The 7,953-nt window shown below is 40.5% G+C and overlaps 1 protein-coding gene across 2 annotated transcripts in view; it reads right to left on the reverse strand.

Moving 5' to 3' along the window:
- The window catches only part of LOC103482325 (partitioning defective 3 homolog), a 384,595-nt gene that overhangs the window by 119,326 nt on the left and 257,316 nt on the right, over positions 1 to 7,953 (reverse strand). The window lies entirely within an intron of this gene.

Raw genomic sequence — 7,953 nt, forward strand, 5'->3', positions numbered from 1 at the left:
AAATAAAACTGCTCCAGAAGTCACCTAACTAGAAAAGAGAGTTCACCTGTGTGTAGCCTAATCTCTATACAGCGACTTGTAAAATTATTCCTACAGATTGAGACAGGGCCTTTCATCTAAACATACAGGCTGGGCAAGAAGCAACAATAAAGACCTGCAACTTAAGTGGGAGAATCTGTCTACAGGAAAACTGTATGTTGCTCACGCCACAAGTTTTACCTTTATGACAGAGAGCTTTTGTCAGCAAGGAGGGTAAAGTAGACTAGGTAAAAAGGAGGGATATAGATGTAGCATCCTGTAGGCTATCCTGTATGAAAACCTGTTAGAAAATGTCTGGTTTAATGGAGAACATGTGGTAAAATTGCTGTTCACAAGCATTTCTCATTTTAAGCTATTTTGCTTGTAGATGTAAATCAGCATAAGGCGGTTCTAAAAAGATCTTGTTTGGGTGGGGAAGTGGGGTTTTTTCACATATTTTTTTTTATTTTTATAAGTAGAAACATAAAAAAAACCTTGTATCATCTTACCCCATATCTGTTTGTGACTTTTAGCCGGTCAAGGACTACTAAAACTCTTGCTAGGTACTCTATGCGAATTACTATTTCAGTCATCCTTTGCTTCTGTCTAATTAGAGACAGATAAACAGTGAAACATGAACAGCTATCAAGTGTCCTTGTTAGGCACAGCCTGTCCAGGAAACAGAAAGTCACACGAGCTCATATTCCCTGATAGACACACACCCCGGTGGTAAGCTAATGCCCCAATCATGCACTTTCACACAGGGTGCTGGGATGGGGTGGAGATAGGGTGGAGATGGGCAGCATGGTGAGATCTCTAGGGAAAACCTGGAGTAGGTGGCTCAGGCTGTGACCTAGATAGAGAACAGCACACTGCATTCCTAATGGGCCATTTTGATCACTACTGCAGTCTGTGTCCTCAGCTAGACTTCTACACATGCCTCGTCCACAAGCAGTCAGGTCTCAGGTGACAGACGTCAATGGTAGATGATGGAAAAGCAAGACCGCCTGTTAGAGAAGCTTCTTTGCAAGTCGTCTCAAGCCACATTTTCATTACAAATATGAGAAAAAACTTTTTCTACATTCTGCTAATGTCAAACTTCCATTGTAGTTTTGCATAACATCTGTTTTAATATTTCCAAAAACCACCTCATCCTAGCACAAAAACTTTTACCAACAAACGTGTGGTTTTTCCAAAATTGGCGAGTTTCCATTAAGCAAATTTATTTTCGTAATTTCAACTTGCACAACATTGTGGTTATTGGAAATGCAGTTTCAGAGGTGGAGAATCTTATGTGAAAGATTTGGAGATTCAATTAGATGTGCTTTCGCATCAAACAAAATACTTTTGTTATAAAAACAACAAGTTGATTAACATAATTTTCCAAGATGGTTCTCTTCTGTTGCTTCTTGTTTGCAAACAAAGTTTAATGCTGACGAGTCTGGAGACAAATATGCTTTGTGCCGCTCAAATGCCTGACTTTCAACCTAAAGGAGGGGTGGTGAGAAATGGGGGGGAGGCCAGTCGTCTCGTCTTATAACAGTCGGACTGAAATACAGGCATGAACGAGCATCGGCCCAAGCATCGCATGTGAGACCATTGGAGATCGGAGACAGCAGAACTGCCGAGCCGTGATATACATCCCTCCAAGCATTCCGAGGAAGACGGGAGAGGTCTTTCTGTCAATGCTGTGATGAATCTCCAGGGCAGCGGTGAAACAGGAGGGGATGGGCGGTTGTGTCAGGATATATGGAAAGAAAGGAGGGGAGGTGGAGTGACTGTGATGGTGCACAAAGTGAGGATGAGCAAAAGCAGGAGTCCAGAGGATGCAGGAGGATTTAGGAGGACTGTCCCGAGTTATTTATCTAACTCACTAGACTTCTACACATGCCTCGCCCACAAGCATTCAGCTCTCATGTGACAGACGTCAATGGTAGATGATGGAAAAGCAAGACCGCCTGTTAGTGAAGCTTCTTTGCAAGTTGTCTCAAGCCACATTGGCAGGGTTAGATAAATAACTCGGGACAGTCCTCCTAAATCTGAATTAGTCATCTTAAAACACCTTTGAGAAGAGCTAAAAAAGCTGCACTCAGAATTTCAAAATGACAAGAGTAAGAGTACTGGAAAGAAATGGCTAAATCCGAAAAGTATATCTGCTGATTACAAAATCATTCCACAAATAAATATTAAAACATGTAGCACAATACTCTTCTCTATGCCTCTAAGCTGTCCATATCCCATTGGTGTAGCAAGTTGGCAGTGCTTTGCTAGAGAATCTTTACCCCTTGAACCTTTTTTCACATTTACGGATATAATAAGCACAAACCTGTCTATGTTACTGGGATTGTACATGTTGGATAGTATTCAGCGACCCCTGAGTCAATATTTTGTTGAGTCACGTTTAGCTGCAATTACAGCTGGGAGTCTTTTGGGGCATTTCTCTCTACCAGGTCTGCTGATCTGGTAGAGAGATCAGCAGAGGAAATTAGAGAGGCAAAAGAGCTTCAGCTCAAATCTAGAGTCTTTGAACCACAACTGTCAAGTTTTACCACAAATTCTCATATGGATTAGGTCTGTTCTTTGACTTGGCTATTCCAACACTTGATAATACTTAATCTGCAGCTCTTCTACTGTAGGTCCAGTTCAAGGTTTCTGTAACTTTTACAGTCCAAAGAGGTATTTTTGCGCTCAAACGAGCAAAATAAAACTTCAAACATGACATTTTTGAAAAATAATCTACTCTAGGATGTTCGTTGTAGAGTTCTTAGGCAAGACACTTCACCCACCTAACCTGTTGGTGGTGACAGTCGAGCTTCTGTTAGACTGTTCCAAAGAACATGTGGCTACAATTATGTACCTTGCCACCATCGGTGCCAAAAGCATAGATGGTGGTACTTTGATACTTTGCCAAGTATTTTGGAAAAGTAAAAAAGTACTTTGCCACTGATAGTGGCAAAGTACTTCTCATTCAACCAAGTACTTTGCCACTGATAGTGGCAAAGTACTTGGTTGAATGTAGTGTTAAGTGCTTCTGGACTAGAAGGCCATTTCTAAAGGCCATTTCCCATTTTCCCTGTAGGTAGATGAAACAACTTGGGACTGTTGTTGTTTTTTAACATAACCCTGTTTTGAACTTTGTCAACACTTTTTTGACCTTCCAGTGTGTTCCCATTGTTTATCCCATTGTTTAACATGCCTTGATAATAATCTGCTGCCCCAGACCATGTTATCCATCTCAGCCATTCATTCAAACCTTCTCTCCCCAAACTTACAACCTTTACCGAGAGCAGACTCGTGAGTTACTGTGTGGAATAGAAGCCAGGCACCAATTAAGATTCCTTCATGACAAACACAGGAAGGAATGAAATTCTGATCCAACAAAAAAAAAGAAAAAGAAAAAGAAAAGGAATCCCACATTCACCCGACATACTCTTTGAAGACTGTTGAGGAGGGGGGAAAAAAAACAAGAATGCAGAAATTTTCTCTTAACATGCCGAACACATGTTGAGGCGGTGACAGCGCAAGAGGAATCCGGTTCCTGCCTTTAATTGGTTGCCTTTGATGGGAATCAGAAATGTAATTCAACGTTGATTGATATTATCTTTGCAATTCAAAAGCAATTTTCAGAGCTTTTGTTCTTCCTCCTCGCCTTGCCGGTGATTGTCTCTCCCGCAAACTATCTACTGTGTATGTTAGCGTCTATGCACATGAGGGAACTCCACCAATGGGAAAGGTCATTTCAGCCAAAGGCCTCTGTTTCATTACATTCTGAGCCAAGGAGATTGGTGAGTGGACTAGTAATGACTTCCACTGTAGCAGGCGGCCCACTTCATTTGAATAGCGCATAGGAGAAAATAAATAGATTCCCCCTGTGCATTTCTCACCTTTGTCTCCGCAATATCAAACATGCTATGCATCTCTAATTCAGCTTATTGGGCTTTTTTTTTTCTCTTCGAAGACGCTTAATACGCTTTATTACAGGGAATATTAATGGTTTACTCACACTGTTTTAGAGAAACAAAATGTAACCGTTCCTTTCTCAGATCAGCGTGCAGCTTTTTAAAAATCTTTTCTCATAACTTTGGATCGGCCTGCCTATTCTCGCAGAGAGATTTCAGGTTGAGCAGCCTTCCTCGCATTGATCAAAGAGATTCCAGCCCAAAGTGGGAAATAAGATCAAAGTGTCTCGTCGCCTAAAAAAACGAAAATATCCAATAGATTAGGAGAAAGTCAAGAAACACTGGATGCACTCCGTGTAAAATCACGGCGAAGGAAAGGAGAGGTGATAGAAGCTCAAGTGGAACGGAACAACAAAGGGAGGAGCGAAACAAGAAAGAGATTGTCTTTGGGTTGACATTCCGTTGGGGTTGGATCATTAGCAGTTATGGGCCTGGTAGACTATGAAAGAGTTGCACTGCTACACTTAATTTCAGCTCTTTAATAAGGCACTTTATGAATTCAGTCATGTTTGCAGCCCCTCTGCACGAGACACAGCGTGAGAGACGTCAGTGGATCTCATTTCAGGCCAACAAGATTTCAGATTCAATTAACTCCATCGCGCAGTACCACCTCTGTTCTCACACGCACACACACGCACACGCACACACGCACACACACACACCCCTACTCTCCGTGCTTCTAGGTCTATCTCGGAGCACTGCATGCAGCATTCAAAACCTAATTACTCCAGAGCCGTCTGACGGAGGCCCAGTGCTGCCCAATCATATTTGCACTGAGTGACCAAAAGCAGAGAAGTCCCAACTGGACAGAACTGTCTCTCATTTTTCTACGGTGGGTTAAATCAAAACCCCTCCCCTCCCATCCAACCTCTCCTTTTAATCCCATCACTTTGATTCACCCCATGTCTAAATCGCTTAGCCGTCACCCCTCCCCCCCCCGTCCTGAACCCCCGCAACAATCTGATGGTTACATTCAATTATTTAACACCAGACAAAGGCGTTTGTGTTTGCTTTAATATGCCGTACTCTGGAGTTTAGTTACTAAACTGGCTAATCTTCTCAGTGGGGGGATGTATTTTTATTAACTGGGTCCCCCCCGTGCCGCATTCTTGGCCAGTTTATAACTTACACGGCATTCGTGAATGTGATGTGCCACTCTTTGGGAACACCAAAAATACAGTTCTTACTAATAAAGAATTGGAAAAATGTAGCATTTGTTTTCATTGAGGACCCATTTAATCACATTGATTCTGCATGCTTTTATCCAGACTCTTGCACTGCTGCTCTGACTGAACGCTTGGTGACATTGCCCTGCTGGAAGGTGAAACTACGCCTCAGTCTGGAGTCGTTCACACCCTCTACCAGGTGTTCTTCCTGGATTGTCCTGTATACAGATCCTCTGACCAGCTTATGGTTCTACAGTAGCTTTTTTCTTGCCTCTCTTCTGTAAACGTTAGATTTGTAGAGTATTTAGATAAACACTAGCTACGTGCCAAATGAATCACATGAATTTCGAGCGAACTTTTGAAATGTCACACACACCCAAAAAAAAGCATATATTAGGGGTGTTTCCATCTACTGGTTTGGAGCGAATCAACCAGGAAAACATACTTTTCTAAGATGATGGCTACGCTGTAGTTTCAAACTAGAATGGTCACACATATTAGAAAAATGGAAAGAGGTTTTCAGGAATGTTTTGGTATTTATTGGGCAAGATGTACTTGTTGTACACCAACAGTGGAAACAGCTGATCTGTCATGAGGTAAATGTTCACTATGTCAGAATTTATTTGGCAAATGTGTTTCCTTCTCCCCTTTAGATCATCAAGTCTTCTTCACAAAAACCAAAAACATCTCAAGCGAGAGTAAAAACGTTCTTGCGAAATTGAGGAATTTATTTCAAAAGATGTCGTTTCCATCACATTTCTAAAAAACATATATGGAAACAGTTTTAGTAACGTGACAACCGATTCTCCAACCTGAGATTCGTTCTCCGTAGCTCCTCCAGACAAGCTGTGGACATCATAGCTGCTTCACTAATTAATACTTTTCTCGTCCGGCCTGGTCAGTCTAGCAGCGGACAAAAAAAGTTTTAAGGTGTGCCACAAACCTTCACTGTAAAAAACCCAAAATCTAGTTTCTAGTTTACATTTCTTAGTACACTTGAAATAAACCAAAACTAAATTAAAAGTAACTTTTCATCAAGATATATGAGCTTGTTTAAAGTAAAAAAAATATATATATATATTAATTGAAAATAAAATACTAGTTTCCCTGGTAGATTATTTCACTTATAAAAGTTTTTTTCCCCATGTTATAAGTGAAATACTTGGTAAGAGTTTATGTTTTTGCAGTGTTCCACTTTGTTAGCTTCTGAAGGCGTTTCATTGGACTAAATTTTGTTTTATTGTTGTATGACGAAGTTGGTAGTGAACACAAGTGCATGTCACGTTTCTTAGATGTTTATTTGAAAAATTGACCAAACATTAAGTTCACTACTTTGTTTTGTTCAAACTTTAAAAGTCTACATTGAAACTGAGACAAAAAGTGAAAAAGTTCAAGAAATATTCAAAACAAAACTAATTTCCCTCAGTTTACTTTACTTAATGTTATCCAAATACAAGTTACTGTTTACGCTCATTTCACCATCCACATTAAGAATGTGTTTATTTTATGACTTCTTACATAATTACTCCATTGTTCAGATAACTCCACATGACACTCATTGCTACACAGAGGCTGCAGCTTGACGCTGCGCCTCACGCTTGCCTTTAATACTTCAGCCCAGACATTGTGATAAGTGAGGCGGGGAAAAAAAATAAAAATAAAAAAAAAAGCAGAACAATTATCATTTTCTCTCAGATTACATTCAGCAGATGTCAGGGCTCTCATGTGGAGGCGTCTAATTGCTGTCTTCAAATCAAATGTGGCACAATATTACAATATGCGAGCGCGTGTCGCAGAGAAAGCAGAGAGGCTTGTGTGTTAAACCGAGAGGGTGTGTGTGTGCAGGAAAACAACACGTGTGTCACTGCAGTGTAGTAATGATGAACCAAGCTTATTCATCATTGGTTTTTAACAACATGAGCAGGGAAGAGTCGTGGAGGAACTTTCTGCACTGCAAAAACACAAAATCTTACCTATGGTTTTTTTGGTCTAGTTTCTAGTGCAGATATCTCAGTGCACTTGACATTACATGAGACTAACTTAAACGTAACCTTTCAACAAGATATAGGAGCTTGTTTTATATCAATAATTCCTTAATATTAATTTTTAAAAACCACTAGCTTCACTGGCAGATTATTTTACTTATAAAATTTACTTATTTACTTATAAGTACTTACTTATAAAATGTGGAAAAAGGTCTTGTTATACATGAAATATACAACAGAACCAGCACATTTTAATCAACATTCAAGAATTATGGACTTGGAAGAGGCTCATATCTTGCAGTACAAATTAGACCAAAAAATACAGTAGATGGTAAGATTTTGTGTGAAAAATGTCTCGTTATAAGTAATAATATTTTTACTTTTTCATCATTATTAAGGCAATATTTACTTTTAACCAGCTCCTATATCTTGTTGAAAAGTTACTTATAAGATAGTTTTGCCTTATTTAAACTGTATGAAGATATCCGCACTAGAAACTAGACCAGAAATCCTTGGTGAGGTTTTGTGTTTTTGCAGCGATATACACGGACGAGCTGGTCATGCTTTTTTGTAATATGTTATCCATATTCCAGGCAGCACTAGTGCATGCACAGAAAAACACACACACACACGCTTTAGTCCTGCTCTGGTCCAGTCCCCGGTACTTCAGGCGTGCTCCTTCACCGCATAAGAATAATAGGGGCTGAAGGATAGAGAGCATCCTTCCTCTCCGGCTTTCGCCGCTCTTCCTTTCCGCGTGACGCCCCGGCCCTCCCGTGTCCCCCTGCGCAGCCTTGAGTGGGGCTGCGCATTGGTGGGGGAGGA

Source organism: Poecilia reticulata, linkage group LG20 (assembly GCF_000633615.1).
Source record: "Poecilia reticulata strain Guanapo linkage group LG20, Guppy_female_1.0+MT, whole genome shotgun sequence".
Lineage (NCBI taxonomy): Eukaryota > Metazoa > Chordata > Actinopteri > Cyprinodontiformes > Poeciliidae > Poecilia > Poecilia reticulata.